Here is an 18,158-nt window from a genome sequence, read left to right as displayed (position 1 = left end):
CTCTGACAGCATGACCCCAGTGTTGCACCCAAGTATTTTGCATTGACCCAATGTTTGAATGTTATATGATTATCCAAGTTCTTCTCTAACTTTAAATTAGTCTATGCCTAAATGTACAGAAATATTTATTGCAGCTCTTTTCTATGAGCAAAAAACTGGAAACTGAGGGGATGCCTGTCAATTGAGGAATGGCTGAATAAACTGTGATATGTGATTATGATGGAATATTATTGTTTTATGGGAAATAACAAGCAAGATGATTTCAAAAATATCTGGAAAGTTCTTTATGAACTCAAGCAAAGTGAAGTGTATTATGTACTAAGTTATAGCAATGTTGTGGTAGCTGTGAATGACTTTCCTATTCTCAGCAATACAAATGATCTATAACTACTCTGAAAGACTTATGATGAAAAATGCTATTCATACCCAAAGAAAGAACTGAGTATTCCTGAAACAGATTGAAATATACTCTTTGTTTAAAATTTTATTTTACTTGAGTGGGGTTTTTTTGGGGGGAAATCTGTTTTTTTTTATAACATGACTTTTATGGGAACGCTTTGCATAATTTTACATGTGCCTTCTTAATAGGAATGGAGTTGGGGAAGAAGGGAGAGAATCTGGAACTCAAAGTTTTAAAAACATATGTAAAAATTATTTTACATGTAATTGGGGAAAATAAAAATATTGAATAAAATATTAGTCTATACATTCTCTCTTGCATCTATTACTTTTACTGTTACCACCCTAGTTCAGATTCTCTCACTTAGAACATCAAAATAGTTCCTTAATGACTCTTCTCTTCTACATATTAGATTTTCTTCATATTTAAATTTGATCATTTAATTCCTCTACTCAAAAATCTTCAGTGGTTCCCTGTTGTTTAACCAATAACATTCACATTCTTTAACCTAATATTCAAAGACTTCCACAGTTTGGGTCCAACTGATTTTCCTTATTTCACACTATTCTCCTCCATAAATTAATTACTCCTGGACTCCTCACTATTCTTGAAGATCATGCATTTTCCCATTTTTGTGCCTTTATTCATACTGTTCCCTATACCTGGAATTCTTTCCCTCATGACATCTACTTAATGACATCTAACTCATTCTTGAGAGTCTGGCTCCAATGCTTCCTTCATGAAGCTATAGGATCAAATAATCATAGAATTATAGCTAAAGGAAATGTAGAGGTCCAATCTGCCCTCAATTTTATAGATTTAAAAAAACCCTGAAACCCAGAAGGATTGACTCTTTCTTGATCCCTTTACCCCAATCCTAAATTGTAAATGATTTCTCATTTATGTGCTCTTTTTCATCTTATACTTCTCTTTAGAATTTATCTTATTCTAATTTGTGTTATATCTAACACATTGCAATGTCAATGTAGGTATCTAATAAATGGTTGTGGGATTTTTTTTGGTTTTGTTTTTATTTTTTTAGTGTTGGATGAATGAATTTTCATTCTGTATAAGACTCCCTTGGTTTTAAGGTTGATGGGACAGTAGCATTGTCTAATTTCAACATCAGCACAATTTAACTCTACAAGTACTTACTTATTAAGAATTGACTGTGTTTGATTTCCCTTCTCCAACAAGATCAATCCCATTCCCTACAGAAACAAACTCACAATACCATCATGGAAAGTTCCAGGGGTATGAGTGGGATCAGGGAGCTTGTGAAGGTCACCCCTGCATCTCACTGCTTCTCACCTGTTTCTGCTCATTCACTAGTTCTGGCCCGATGATGCTCACTCAGTCGGTATTCATTTCTCATGCATGGATCCTCAGCATGGCACCACCAGAACAAATGTGGCTCCCACAGCTCTCAGCTTGATTCAGGAACTCCTCTTTGTACTCAGCATACTGACATTACCCAGCTGGTTTTGCTTTCCTAATTGTCATAACTCCCACAAGTCTGCATTCATTTCTCTGGTTTCCACCTCCCCTAAAAGCTCCTTTCTATACCCCTTTGCCAATGAACTTCAGGCCCAGGGAATTATGAGGAAAAGGTTTTGGGCTCTTTTCACAGAAAACCCAGTTCCCTTTGAAATTGCTCAAGCCCTTTTCTATCAGTATGTTTACTATCCAAATATAAATAAGATTTAAGTCATTCCTTCACAGAGATAACTATTTAGTAAAGAAGAAAAGATACAGAGGGAGAAAAGATACAAAACACAAGATTAAAGCATTATTTATCTAAAATTAGAAGGTAGGTCAAAGATGTTCTAATATAACTACCCATTTTACAGATGTGGAAGCTAAAATCTAGAATTAATTTGCTCTAGATCACAGATAGTATGCAGCAGAACTTAGCCTGGGCTGCCTACCCACTTGACCCCCAAAAGACTCCTCTTACTCCTTGGGAATCCCTCTTTTTAAAGCTTCTCAGATTTTTATGCTCATTGTACTTTGCCTTTCTTAAAATAGTCTTTTATTTTCCAGATGTAACTGGTAACCCATTTTTTTCAATCAAAAAACTTAACAGTGATCAGTTGATAGATTTTTACTTTCAATTGCAGGGTCCCTCCCCGTGGTCATTCAGCATCAAGATCCTTCAGCTGCCACTATTAGAAAGCTTGTCAGAACTTTACAAAACTATGTAACAGGCCTGTGACTGAAGTAATCCAGATTAACAAATACAAAGGGCTTTTCAAGTCTAAACATTTTTATGCAGCTTTCATTGAGAAGAGTAGGAAAAGAGTTGAAGCAAAAATCCTTCAGTACAAATCCACCAATTTTCTACCAGAGAAGGTATTCGGGAAGCAGAATGCAGGTATAGGACACCAGATACTTATTCTCTCTTTCATGATCAGCTTTAAACATAGAATGTGAGAAGCTAATGTAGTTTCCAAGCTCGTGTAGTTTCATTTTCAGGGGATTTTTTTTTTTTTTTATTTAATAGCCTTTTATTTACAGGATATATGCTTGGGTAACTTTACAGTATTAACAATTGCCAAACTTCTTGTTCCAATTTTTTACCTCTTACCCCCCCACCCCCTCCCCCAGGTGACAGGATGACCAGTAGATGTTAAATACATTAAAATATAAATTAGAGACACAATAAGTATACATGACCAAAACGTTATTTTGCTGTACAAAAAGAATCAGACTCTGAAATATTGTACAATTAGCTTGTGAAGGAAATCAAAAATGCAGGTGGGCATAAATATAGGGATTGGGAATTCAATGTAATGGTTTTTAGTCATCTCCCAGAGTTCTTTCTCTGGGCGTAGCTGGTTCAGTTCATTACTGTTCCATTGGAAATGATTTGGTTGATCTCGTTGCTGAGGATGGCCTGGTCCATCAGAACTGGTCATCATATAGTATTGTTGTTGAAGTATATAATGATCTCCTGGTCCTGCTCATTTCACTCAGCATCAGTTCGTGTAAGTCTCTCCAGGCCTTTCTGAAATCATCCTGTTGGTCATTTCTTACAGAACAGTAATATTCCATAATATTCATATACCACAATTTATTCAGCCATTCTCCCACTGATGGACATCCATTCAGTTTCCAGTTTCTAGCCACTACAAAAAGGGCTGCCACAAACATTCGTGCACATACAGGTCCCTTTCCCTTCTTTAGTATCTCTTTGAGATATAAGCCCAGTAGAAACACTGCTGGATCAAAGGGTATGCACAGTTTGATAACTTTTTGAGCATAGTTCCAAACTACTCTCCAAAATGGTTGGATTCGTTCACAACTCCACCAACAATGCGTCAAAGTCCCAGTTTTCCCACATCCCCTCCAACAATCATCATTATTTTTTCCTGTCATCTTAGCCAATCTGACAGGTGTGTAGTGGTATCTTAGAGTTGTCTTAATTTGCATTTCTCTGATTAGTAATGACTTGGAGCATCTTTTCATATGTCTAGAAATAGTTTCAATTTCTTCATCTGAGAATTTTCTGTTCATATCCTTTGACCATTTTTCAATTGGAGAATGGTTTGATTTTTTATAAATTAGAGTTATATATATTTTGGAAATGAGGCCTTTATCAGAACCTTTGACTGTAAAAATATTTTCCCAGTTTATTGCTTCTTAGGGGATTTTTTTTTAGGAATTCCAGGAAGATCCTCTTCCCCCACAATAGTTCCTCTAGCTAGGTGCCACAATGTCTGAAATTCCACTATGAAAGAATAGTTTCTTTGAGATCCTTTCCATTCACTCCTATTGGAAAATGCAAATATTCCTGGGAGGTCCAATCATACAAATCTCAGTACCTGGGAATTGACTGGATTTTGGGATTTTGTTTTATTTTGTTTTGTTTTTTAAATAAAAGACTATCTATTACAGTGGAATGCACACTGGTCTGGAATTAGGGAACTTGAACCTGGTAGAACCAAACCTGGTTCTACCACTTAATAGCTATGTGATCTTCCACAAATCCCTTAACCTGAGTCTTATTCTGCTTATCCATAAAATCGACATATCATAGTCCCTGCTTGACCAGCCTCACAGGTTTGTGGTGAGGATCAAATAAAGTAATGTGAATGTCTTTTTCAGGTAACAAAAGACTGCATTTTTAAGGAAGTTGTTTCAGAGTACTAGTTCTCTTAGTCTGTGAGAGAGGGGCAGCTAGAAGGTGCTGGAAGAGTACCAGCCCTGGAATCAAGAGGACCTGAGTTCAAATTTGGCCTCAGACATTTAACACTTACCTGGGCAAGTCACTTAACCCCAATTGCCTCACAAAACAAAAAAAAAGCAGTCGGGGGGGGGGGGAGAGAGGAGCAGGTAGAGAGAGAGAGAGAGAGAGAGAGAGAGAGAGAGAGAGAGAGAGATTGCCTGATTGTCTATCCTCTCCTCTTATTCTGGGGAAAAGGAGTGACTTAGGGGACAATAGTGAGAAAAGATCATAGAATTAAAAAAAATGTCCATCACAACTCATGTGACTACCAACACTCCCAGTGAGACCTGAACCAGATTAAAATGTAATTGGGAAAGCATTTAACAAAATAAATAAAAATACAATAAAATATAAATAATATTATACTTTAAAACCAAATCAATATGAGGCCTGCAAGGAACTTTATGACTTGATTCTATTTTGAGTTGAGGCCACTGGTATGGATTATATAATCTTCCTTTCCATTATTGTTCACTGACCACTTAAAAAACATTTGGATGATACATGTATAACCTGTATCATATTGCTTGCTGTGTTGGGGGTGGGGAGATAAAAAAGATGAGAAAAAAAATCTGGAACTGAAAATCTTACAAAAATGAATGTTGCCAACAACTTTACATGTAACTGGAAACATAAAATACTGTTGAGAGGGGGGTAAAAGCACTTGCCTCAATTGAGCAAAATACTAACTTTAAGGCTTTTCCACAATAGGATGTTTTCCATTCACACATGTCATAATTGCCAAAGATTCCTTTAAGTATATAACAGCAGACTTTTGTTTAATGACTCTTTGGTTAAATGTCAAGGGAAGCATATAACACTATGATATAGTAGCAGAAGATGATAGCCAGTCAAGAAGAATACCCAATCTAGACTCCCAATGGAAGTCTTGCCCTAAAAATGAAGAGATCTTTCAGATGTTCTGATTTACTGATTGTTTTGACTGTCTGAGATGTTGGACTATCTCTTAAATGAGATCCAAGATCATTCAAAAGACTGTGGTTTAACCATCTACATATTTTTTTTTAATGGGATGATAAATATCCATTGTTTATATCCAATTCATTCATTAGTAAATATATTTTAGAGATTCACTGCAGATGAATAAGAACCTGAGCCCAGAACTGACCAGGAGGAAGGGAGAGAGCTGGCTTTCATTTAAGAATTATCAAAATATGTTAATGACCCCAAATTTCTCTCTATAAGTAAGACCTATTTTTTAAAAAAATGACTGTGTTTCCAGTGATGGATGCTATATGGCTGTGAGTCATACAATATTATAATCTCCAAAGATTATAATATTATTGACAAAAAAGGATATCCTTTTACAGTCTAGCAAAACTTATGGATTCTTTTGCAAAATAATGTTTTTAAATGCAAAAAATTAAAATATAAAGTATTGCAAAGGAAATCAATTGAAATGTAGTTATTAAAAAAAAAAAATAAGACTGCCTAGATTGGAGACCTTGAAGCTCTCCATCTTTGATTTCAGGATGGTAGGGCAGTTTCTACCTTTAATCTTGACAATGACTATTGCATAACTTCCAATGATTCTTAATGAAATATACTCATTTTGGTGATAAGGTCAGCTTTAGGGCTTGTGTTACCTCTGTTCCTAGTTCTATCTTCCTTTCTCAATGCAGGTTGTATGGACATCAGTTTCTGCCATCTAAAGTCCTTGTCCTCCACTCTAGTCCATTGATACAACTATAATTGTTGTCTAACATTGGACAATTGTTGTCCACATTTGTAACAAAAGAAATTTTTAAAATCACTTTACCCCTCTCTGTTGGAAGTGTCTGTGTTTCAGATCATCATGACCTCTATTCTCTGACTGCCAGCTTTTCCAAATGGAATAGTTCTGTCCAGTCCTGTATTTCTCACCAAGTTTTCATTAAACTCTTGCCTTCAAATCTACTAAGCCAGTGGTGACCCTTATCACCTTTACCTTATTTCTCTAGTTGCACAAGAGAAAATAACCTGGAGTTAGTGAGAGTTGAATTTTTCCAATTAGGTCACTCTTTGCAACTCTGAGATCATCCTCAAGTTAATTTAATCTTTTTTAGCAACTGATCAAATCTTGTGGCTTCCATTCAAACCCAAGACAAATTAGGTGTGCCTTCAGCCCTCTGTGGAATATCATACATCTGAATACTTCTTCCATTCTGACCTCATCTGTTTCTCAAGTTTTATTGCTGTTCTTCTTATAAGTCTATATAGTTGACTGTCCACATAAATTACAGGATCAAAAAGGCTTAAAAAAAAAAAACCCTCTGCACTAAATGATAAGGATGAATTGAATATACACTGTTATGGAAATTGCTTTTCTAGCCTTCAAAAGCATACTTGCCATGTGAATTTACTCTTTGCAGGCATTAGACCCTGCATACTATCAAAAGCTACTCCTTTTAAGCTTTTTAGCAGCACACCCTTCAGGTATGTGCTAATGCTCTAGTGATTCAAACTTACTCAAACTTCACCCATGATTATTTTCCGGGGAATATGGTTCCTTTCATACAAAGATTCAGGAATCCTGAATTTCTGAAAGGATCCAAGATTAGTATCATACACTGCAAAATTTGGAGACTTATCAGCATCCTAGTCCTTCAAATGATTTGTTCTCCCAGATCAAATACAGGACTTCTGTCTCTAGATCCTCCTTTATTATTTATCATAATTTTTGCTTGTTTTAAAAGACCTAATAATAATTTCCTAAGTACTTTCCCAAACTGCTATCCTAATTTTAAAAGAGTTTGTGCAGTCAGGTAACTTACAGAAAAGAGATAAGATTTTGTCATCCCTACTTTCTTTAGTAAATACTCTTCATCTCCCCAAAGTGTTTACAAGATATCAAAGAAAATGTTCTCAAGAGCCTGATCTCATAACTCATTTTTAACTAACAGTCTTCTGTCTAGCTTTAAATACATTGCCAGGCAGTAGAATTCTAGGGAAGCAATATCCATACTAATCACATCAGCTTCCATACTCTTAATGAGCCCAATAATACAAGATAATCAATACTTAAGCATTCAACCATGTAGAAACTATCTCAAAGCAAATTGTTTGAGTGATAAAGGAAATAAATTAGAGAGTTGACAGCCTAATTAACAGAAAACAAAAGAAAAAATAGTAATCATTCTTCAATAGATTATATATAGAGTATATACTATAATAGCATATTAGTACTATAGTACACATATTTGCACTATATTGTACTATATTAGTTACATATACTATACTACATATACTATGTACTATATTAGTTACATATACATACACACAAACATAGATTTTATATATATATATATATATATATGTTTGTACTAGTATAATATTCTGGGAATCAAAAAGTCTGACAAAAGTCTCCTAGCAGCCAAATGAGGACTGTTTGTTAGAGGAGACATTTGTAGACCCTAGAAGACCCTAGAAGTCTTTAAGATTCCTGAGTCGACTTGATTGGGAACATTACTATAAACCAGGTTTGGGGAACATCCCATTAAGACCCACAAAATCAACCATAATCAACCACAGGAGACGATGAGCTGAAAGCTAGATATAACAATCTCCCACTTTTTGAATTCTATATTCTGAATTCTGTAAGTTGATCATGGTGTAGTCTAGAATCAGATCAGGATTTAAGTGATTAGTCTGCCACTTACAGGTGTGAGATCTTTAACAAATCACTTAAGCTCACAGAGCCTCAGCTTCTGGCTCTAATGATATTGCATGGAAAGGCATCCAGATAAAATATAGAGAAGCTAGTCTTAAAGTAAGAAGGTTATATGTTTAAGTCCTGATTGGTAAATATTGATTGTGTAACCTTCAAACAACTTTTTTTAGAACTTAAACAAGAGAAAAAGAATGAGTGTACATAGGTAGAGGAAGTTTCCCCATTGGGCATTCCCTACCCTGAGAAAATTATAGGTCTGTACCTTTTAAAAAATCTTTTCTTTATTTACTTATTTATTATTTAACTCATGGGTTTCACTCATCCCACAAACATTTTATCAACATTTATGTCAACTGTGTGCAGAATATTGTGATAAGTGTTTGGAAGATTTAGTTTAGGCAATTAAGAGAGTTTTCTCCTCTGAATTCATCCATTAGAAGGATATGACACTAACACTAATATAATATATAATATGACATTAATAATATTTGTTATAATCCACCAAAAATTGTTATTATGAACTGGAATGATAATAGGGATAAAGCACTTTGTAACCATAAAATGCTTGATTTTGATATTTTTTGTCCAGGCCAATGATCTTATTATTTGTAGAGACCTCAAAGTAAGGAAATACCTTCTATGAAGATGGTTCCATAATTCTTCAGTAATTTATAGTCTTTAGAAAGTTACTTACCCAAATTCACACAGTCAGTATGTCTTATAAGCAGCATTTGAATCCAGGTCTCTCTTATTACAAGGAATGAGCTAGTACTATGATAAGCGTTTCTTCTAAATTTAAGTGTCACAGCAGAATGCAAGCTCCTTGATGACAGGAACTATTTTTAATTGTTGTCTTTATATCCACAACAGCTGATACCTAATAGGTGCTTAATAAATTCTTGATGAAACCATGATTTCAGAGGACAAATCTCTTACTAGAGAGGTGATAAATTCAATATGTAGGAGGAAACATACATTCTCAAACAGACAATTTGAGATTTTGTTTTGCTTGACTATTAATTTTTGTTTGATAATCTGTCTATATCCTTCCTCATTATTATTATTTTCATCCTTTGTGATATCCTCTCATCTTTTGTGAAGAACCAATAATCTTTTTCCAAGTATTTTCCAAAATTCCTTTTCCATAGGCAGTTTAAAAGGATTTGGGCAATCAGATAACTTATAGCAGACAGACTAGATTTTGTCTTTCTCCCTGCTTTATTTAGTAAAGATTCCAGATCTCCCCAAAATGTGCATAACATATTAAATATTATTATTCATGTTTATTTTTTTCTTTTACTTCCTTAAGGGATATATGGAAGAGAGCAAAAATAAGTGATTAGTAATATTTTAAAATTAATTTAATTTTAAAAAGTTTTTTTTGGTGGATTATTTTTTAAGTGAAATAAATTTTTGGCTAGTGGTTTCCTTGAGGCTCCTCCAAACGTTTCTCTCCTCTCTCTCATGACCCAGCACTCTTTCAAATTGTTCTTGAATACATTAGTCACTGAAGCTTTGGATTGATGACAAAATCAAGCCCCTTTCAGCCTCTACATCACCAGCCCTTTTGCACTTATTTTGGAAAAGATCACAGGCTCCAATTCATGGGGGCCTGGGAATATGACACATTTTCCTGACCTGAGAATGGAAGAATGTATGTTTAGGTGCTTGCAATTCACCTGTCAGCAGTCAGCATCCTGTCTGCTAGGGAAAATATTTACCCTTCTCGAGAAGTGCTTTGTTTGGAGTTGGAACAGAAGTGCTGGTGAGTAGAGCACAGTTGAATCATGGAAGAAAACCAAATTGAGGCTCAGGAAGTCTGTACATTTGGTTGTTTCTTGTAGCTTTCCGAGTAACTAGAGCCTGTAGCAAACTGAACACTGATTTCAGAGCAGGGTAGATTATTTAAGGCAAAAAGACAAATTGTTCAATCCACTTCAGCAAACATTAAACATCTATTGGGTACAGAGTACTCCTCTAAGCTCTGGGCTAAGACAATCCACACATGTCTGGAATAAAGCATAAGTGTGTAACTATAATTCATAATAACAAATGGTTAATATATTCAAAGAGGTAGCTGTGGAGTAGAAGATAAAGAATCATCTCAAAGTTAGGGAGGTCTGAGTTTCAGTCCTTCCCTGACAATACTCTTCTGACTGTCGTTTGTCCTTCGTTCTTGAACAATTCAGACCATGACATTAGGAAGGTGATACCATGACATACAAATGAATTGGATTTAATTGAGGGAGGGCTATGTAAAGTTGACTGTGTCACTCTGGGTACCTTGCTTTGCCCCTCTATAATACCCTAAGTTGACAGATGACACAGGAGAGATAGAATGCTAAATCTAGAGTCTTCATGAGTTAAAATCTGGTCTTTTTACTAGCTTGTGATCCTGAGCAAGTCACTTAACTCTGTTTGCCTCAGTTTCCTCATCTGTAAAATGATCTGGAGAAGGAAATGACAAACTACTCCAGTATTTTTGCCAAGAAAGCCCCAAATGACATCACAAAGAGTCAGGCATGATGGAACAATACAGCAACAATGACAAAAAGATCCTAAGTTCCAGAACAGCTGCTGATCTAATTTGGGGAAAGAAATTTCTTTCTTACATAAACAGAATCCCAAATCTAGAAGAAAAAAGGTGCAAAACAAAATAATCTGGTAGAAAGGGAAAATAACTGTCATTTACCACAATTTCATTTTGTGGTAACTCCCTACATCTATGCACATCAGTGGTTGAACAATCCATCACTTGGTGGCTAACCTCTGAATTAAGCTTTGCTAGTCCTCTGAAGCTTGTCGCAACCCATTGCCTGGTTGGCACTCAAAGCATTTTGAAAGGACAAAAGAAATAAATTAAAGTTAGAGCTCTGAATTTGTCCTATGTCTTCTGCTCTGAAACTAGAAGTTTTAACAAAAGCAAGGGTTCTGAACTTGGATTCATAGACTACTTTGGTGTGCTGGTAATGCTTATGGACCTTTTCTCAGAATGATATCTGTGAACATATAGAATAAAATATATACAACTATAAAGGAAATCATATACATTAAAATACAGTAATTAAAACATACTTATTTTAAAAGTTTGTGAATCCTAAGCTGAGAATCCCTGACCTAAAAAAAGAACATTTTGGAAATAGTTGTGGGCAAATTTTTAGACTGCTCAAGTCAGACTGCATCTCACTGAAGTCATGCTTACCCAACAATTTGGCTGGTGAAACCATTGGTCTAAGTTAGAATGGGGAGGAGATGAGTACCTAGGTACAAAAGTCAGATCCATAACTAGAAACTATAATGGTTTTTACTGAGGAAATGCAAGTGGGGAATCTAACTTTGATAGGTCTCTATTACTATAGTCGTGAATCAGAGAATGAAGTTGCTGGGACCTACCCAGTGACAACAGAATGAGAAGAAAGCATGGTCAATCAATAAGAGTTTATTAAGTACTTAATATGTGCCAGTTACATAAAGACTGGGATTCAAAGTTTTAGAGATATCAAAAATAAAACAATAGCAAAAAATAGAAAATCCCAAACCTCAAATACACTTTCAATGAATATATTCTGATGAAGGAGGTAACATATAACGATGTAGGGGAAAACCTGATCAACATGAAGTATCTTTCAAGGCAATTGGAGTTAAGTGACTTGCCCAAGGTCACATAGCTAGGAAGTATTAAGTGTCTGAGGTCACATTTGAACTCAGGTCCCCCTGAATTCAGGTCTGGTGCTTTATCTATTGCACCAACTAACTGCCCCCATCTGTTTATTCTGAAAGCAAAAAGTGTTAGCAGTTGGAAAGACCAGCACGGCAGAAAACCTTTAAAATCATCTGACCTGGTTTTGTCATGACACTTGCTAACAGATAAGTCATGATATGTGTATTGTAAAAGTAGAATATTTAATTGTGATTAAAACAATTAGCAAAGGCATAGGGAAGACACTCTCCACACGTATACTCTAGAAATTCTCTCTCTGAAAATAATAGAGGGGGAAACTGGGACAATTATACCCAGAAAAATTCATTCTGTAGTGGAGAGGACTCTGTGAAAGTTTCTGGTAGAGTTGGACAGAAAATGAAGTGAGGGGGTTGAAGATTTACTTATGAAACTTTTGAATCTCTTCTCACAGCCTACTGATTTCTACCTCTTAAATCAAAGGAGAATGGCCTATTTTTTCCTCAACTCTCTTTAGATTGTTCTCAGTGTCCCTGTTTTCTTCTTCCTGAAGAAGATTCTCCTGTGATTATTATCCATAGTTTCTCTTTTGTTCCTCAAACCCAGAACCTATTTGCCCACAAGGCCATCATCTCATTGCATCTAGTGAAAATTAGATTACTATTGGGCCACTTTTAATTAAGTGTTTTTCATTTCTCTGAGAACTGAATTGAGTTCACTTTTATTATTTTATGGAGAATTCCAGAGGGGAAATGAGAGATTTTAGCTAATATCATGAGGTGAACTCAAGTAACATTCTTAGGAGAGATGAACAATTAACTAACATTTCCGATGAGAATCAAGTAAAATATTATTTGAAAGGAATTGAGTTAACTAGATGGAAAGAATAAAAAAGAATTTATCAAGTATTTACCATGTGGAATGTGCTGAAGAGACAAATAAGAAATATACAGGGAGCACACATTCCAAAAGAGGGTGATCTTTTAATAAAACCATATCCAGTTATGTTTTTATTATTTTGACTTTTTAAATTATTAACTTATAAAAAAATTAAAATTATTTCCACAAACATAGCAGGATACCCTTATTTTTTTTCCCCTTGTTTAGACCTATACACCAGCAACAATCCTCTTAAAATTGCTGTTTTTCTTGTTTAAATTCTTCAATATTCTTTAAAGACATGAATGTTCAGAATGGACATATTTCCCCACCCCGCCATATAACAACTTCCAATTTCTCAAATAAATTTACATTTCTAGGCTTCTCTTGACTCTTGTGTTCAAAATTCCTATGTATCTCTAGTCTTTTTATTCCTTCAAGGAATTTCTTCAAAGTCCTCTAATATCATTTGTTTTTTGGATTACTTTATTCCAAAATCTCCTCCAATTTGTAATAGAAACTTCTGGGTCTTTCTTATAGTTTTTTGGTAACTCAGTTACTTCTCTCTGGATGTTTATAGTACTTTTCCTTTAACATGAGAACTTTCGATTTTGACTTTGACATTCCTGGGACTTTTTCTTTTAGGCTTCCTTTCAGAAGGGGAGATCAGTGGAGTCTTTTCCCTTTGAGGTTTTAATAGAGCTGGAAATTTTTCATTTATGATTTCTTAACACAAAGTTTCCAGGGTGGGCTTTTTGTTTGTTTCTTTAAATTATGGTTTTCAAGAAGCCCAATGATTCCTAAATTATCCTTTTTCCAAGTCACTTGTTTTTTTTTTTAAATCAGATAATATATTTTCTTCTATTTTTTCAGTATTGATTTTATTCTATTATTTCTTGCTACCTCATAAAGTCAATGATTTCGGTTTGGTTTATACCCATTTTCAGTATGTTTATTTCTTGAGTAAGATTTTCCTCTTTCTTTCTTAAGCTATTTTTTCTTCTGCCAATTCTTTCCTCTAGAAATTATATTTCAACTTTTTAAAATCTGTTTCATTTCTTCTAAGTATTCATATACTAATGTGGAAAATTCAGATTATTTTTTCCTTTGAGTCTATTTGCATTTGTTTTAAAATTATTCTCCTCTGAGGGGAGAATCTCTGGATTTGAAAGAAGTTTTATTTTTTTCTTTGATTAGCTTTCTCCACCTTTATCCTGAATTGAGGCTTTGTGTCAGGGACAAACTCCATCTCTGATACACTTTTGGATGTGGTGGTCAGTCCAGCTGTATCTTACCCAGAACCCTCAAGTTCCTGAGCTGACTTCCATATCCCAGTATAAATCCCCTTCTTCCCCACTCTCACTCCAGTCTTTGAAATTCAGAGCCCTGGATTTTATGGTCTTCTCTGTTCTCTCGGCTGTGTACAGGACATTTGAACTTTAAAGCTGAAGGTGATATGATCTAAGATATACTGCTTTATGCAGGTCCTTGCCACTTCTAGGGACTTGCAAGATTCTGTTTAACCTGGGTCTTTCAAAGGCTAGGATGGGGTTCCCCTCTTGCTTTCTTCAGACAGAGCCTTTTGGCTATATGAGTCTCCAATTCACCTCTGGCTGACCTGGGCTGCTACCCTGCATGGGCTCTACCTTTGCAAGCATCTGCCTTTCCTGTTGTCCTTGGGCTTCTGGCTGATCTCTCGTCTTTTGTTGTAGTTTCTCATTGTCTTTTTGATCTTTATGCAATCTGGTAAAAACTTCAGGGTTTTGTGGGAGCTAGAAAGTCTGACTAATTCAGGCTTTCATCTTGATCAGAAGTCCCCATATCCACCTCCTATCTTGAGCCAATTTATGGTGCCAAGATCTTGGGCACAAGAACTTAATTTGCTGCGTTTTTGTTTATGGAGGGCAATTAAAAAAAAGAATATGCAAGATCTACAGAGGAAGTTGGTGGGTCTTATCTCTACAAGAGATAATGGTTTCCGGTTTGAAAAATATCTGGGGACAAGGAGGAGGGAGAGAAGTGCTGTGTTTCCATTACTCCTAGGTTTCCGTGACTGTTGATGGCATTTGGTCAGCAATCAATGCTGGATGGGTTTGGTGGCCATCCTCTGATGGAGTTAATTGGTACACTGGCTGGACGGGAAGCTGATTAATAGTTATTCAGTCTTGTTAAATCATTTTCAGTTGAGTTCAGTTCTTTGGGATCCCATTTGGAGTTTTCTTGGCAAAAAAACTGAAGTGGTTGGCCATTTTCTTTTCCAGCTCATTTTATAGATGAGGAAATGAAGGCAAATAGGGTAAAATGACTTGCTCAGGGTTACATAGCTAGAAAGTATCTGATTTGAACTTACAAAAATGAGTCTTCCTGACTCCAGAACTGGCACTCTATCCACTTTTGTATAGCCATTTAGCTGCCTCTGACTAACAAGGTTGATATTATTCCCTGGCAGAATTATAAAAACAGATCTTAAAATGATCATTTGTGGGTACGACAAAGAGAAGGGGTGATCAAACAAAACCAATATGGTCTCGAATGGCTTTGTTGCTTCAATTAGGTAATGACAGAAATTGTTACAGGGTAAGTTATTGGGAAGTGATTCAGGGATATGTAAATATTTAATTGACCCTCTGGGGCAAAAAAATATGCATGGCATACTTTGAAGTTTGAAGATTAAAGCATTATTAACTTTTTCTCCATCAGTTTCTTAATAATCAACGATCAGCAATCAATATATCAAATCCTGATTTGTAGCTTGCTGATTTAAATGATCATACTAAAAATGTAACAATCTGTTTCTGTGCTGTTAAACTTGCCTTCAGCACACTCCTGGAAGTGATTGGGTATAACAAACAAAAATCATCCATAAATCTTCCCCTTTCTCCTTTTTTTTAAAAGGGACACAGTATGAGTCTGGCATAACTTGTCCTTGGTGAGACAATATTGGATTTGTTTGATCACCCCTTCCCTTTGTCAGCACCCACTGACAAAAATGGTCTCAAATGACCGTTTTAAGATCTGTTTTTATAATTCTGTCAGAAATGAATGTTAAGTTTATTGGTCAGAGGAAGCTAAGTGGACAGAGTACCAGTTCTGGAGTCAGGAAAACTCATCCTTGTGAGTTCAAATCTGGTCTCAGATACTTACTAGCTATGTGATTCAAGCAAGTCTCTTTACTGTATTTGCCTCCATTTCCTCATCTGTAGTGAGCTGGAAAATGTCAAACCATTTCAGTATCTATGCCAAGAAAATCCCAAATGGGATCCTAAAGAACTGCACTCAACTGAAAATGATTGAACATGATTGAACAACAACTATGAATCAGAAAATCTGCCTGCCTCCAGGCTTCTAATGCCATTCCTATTCAATTTCTCAAAGATCTCTAACAGTGATTCTATACTATTTACATTCTTAAATTAAAATTCTCATTTCAATTTTTCTGTAAAAAAGAGAGAGGGAGGTGTTCCTGAAAGCAAAAGTGCCCCCACAAGGATAAGAGTTTTAGGAGGAAAACAGATGCCAGCGGGGAAGGGCACAGGTCTTTGGCCCTCCTTGTCCCCGATTCCATAAGCAGCATGTTCAAGTGCCTCAGATGTGCAGAAGGATGAAGGCCCAGAGACACTTAAGACGCAAATGGAATTTTTATACAAAGAACTGACATGTCACTAATAGGAGACAACCCTGCATCAGTGAGGGGGAGCTAGTGGGATAGTCTGGACCACTCAAATGAGTGTATTCTCTGATTTGCCAATAAGGACTGAGAAATAAGGGACATAGAGCCAAGAAATTTAACTCTAATTATGCCTCAGCATAAAAACAACTGGGAGCTAGGGGTGGGGAAAAAAATCATTGTCTCCAGGCCTGTTAAGCCTTAATATCTTGGGCCTAGGGCCAAAGAAGCAAACAGAATTGTTGAGATTGGGAGGGGGACCCCAAAAGTTTGGGGTCAAAGACCAGGGTTGTGAGGTGTTTCAAAAGAATTTACAGCCTTGAGCCCATTTCCTTGTCAAGGGGCAAAGTTTATTGTAATTGCAGTGCCAATTACAAGCAGACTAAATTCCAAGAGAATTCAGCAAAGAAACAAAAGCAAAAGGACACATTTTTCCAGCTTTCTATCATTGACACACTAATTCTATGGCCCATGGGTAGGATGGAGGAGTGGTCTCTGGAATTTGGTTCTCCTTGACCAGATTATTACTGATCAGCTCATCAGTCAGCAATGAATTGGGGAGTGGTCTCCAGAATTTGGTTATCATTGACCACCAGATTATCTAACAGTCAGCAACAAACTGAGGACTGGTCTATTCACTATTATCTCAGGAGTTTGATCTGTGGAATTATCCTGAGGGCAGAAGCTATCTGACTGAGAAGTGGTCTATTCAGAATCAGACAGATTGTCAGAATAATAATATTCCTAGGTTTTGTGTGTGTGTGTGTGTGTGTGTGTGTGTGTGTGTGCAAAACCAGAGGACTTTGGAATCAGATTGATGGAACAGAAGCCGCCCCCCCCCAAATCACCGCTATATTTCCCTAGAAACTATACTCCTTCAGAATTCTGATGGTTTGCAACTTTTTAAAAATTATTATCCCTTGTTCATTGGTGCACAGATATCTGAGACCATCAATAGAGTTTCTGATTCCTAAATTATTTTTCCTTTAAGTAGTAGACACCTCTGCCCCATGTTCACCACAAAATCCATTTTTGCAGTTTCAGTTGGGCAACTACTGACACCTCCTTCCTCCTACTCCAATTTTCAATTTAAAGCCCTCTTGAGAAGGTAACTAGTCTTTAGCCAAATAAATACTTTGTCCCCACTAGTATTTTAAGCCACAGTCTAGAAAACCACACCCTGTTCTTTGACACTAGGGGTATCATCGCACATGAATGGCAAAAGTAAGTGGCTGTCAGCACATTTGATAAGTCTTGGCAGGCTCTGAGTCACGTGTATGATATTTGTTCCTGGAATACAGCACACTTCCCAATCAGCCATGTCAGGCTGCTTTTTTACCCCCCAACAGGAAATCCCCAACCACTGCTGTCTCTCTTTGAACATCCTAAAGCAGTCTAGTCACAGGTCATGGCGCTAGCTCTTTTGTCAGCCAAGTCAGAAACCAGCAGGCACTTTATTGGGCTGGTCATGCACAGGTAGGCCTAAGCAGGCACATTTAAATTTCTCTAGTGGTTTCAAATGGTTTCAATATGAAAATATCTTTTGCACATTAAAAAAAATTCAGAAATACCCATAATGCTTCTTGTATGTATATTTTCATATCCCTTGCAATAAATTAGTCCCCTTTTCCTATT

This window comes from Sarcophilus harrisii, chromosome 1, assembly GCF_902635505.1.
Source record: "Sarcophilus harrisii chromosome 1, mSarHar1.11, whole genome shotgun sequence".
In the NCBI taxonomy this organism is placed as follows: Eukaryota; Metazoa; Chordata; class Mammalia; order Dasyuromorphia; family Dasyuridae; genus Sarcophilus; species Sarcophilus harrisii.
Note: the sequence above shows the minus strand (reverse complement) of the source record.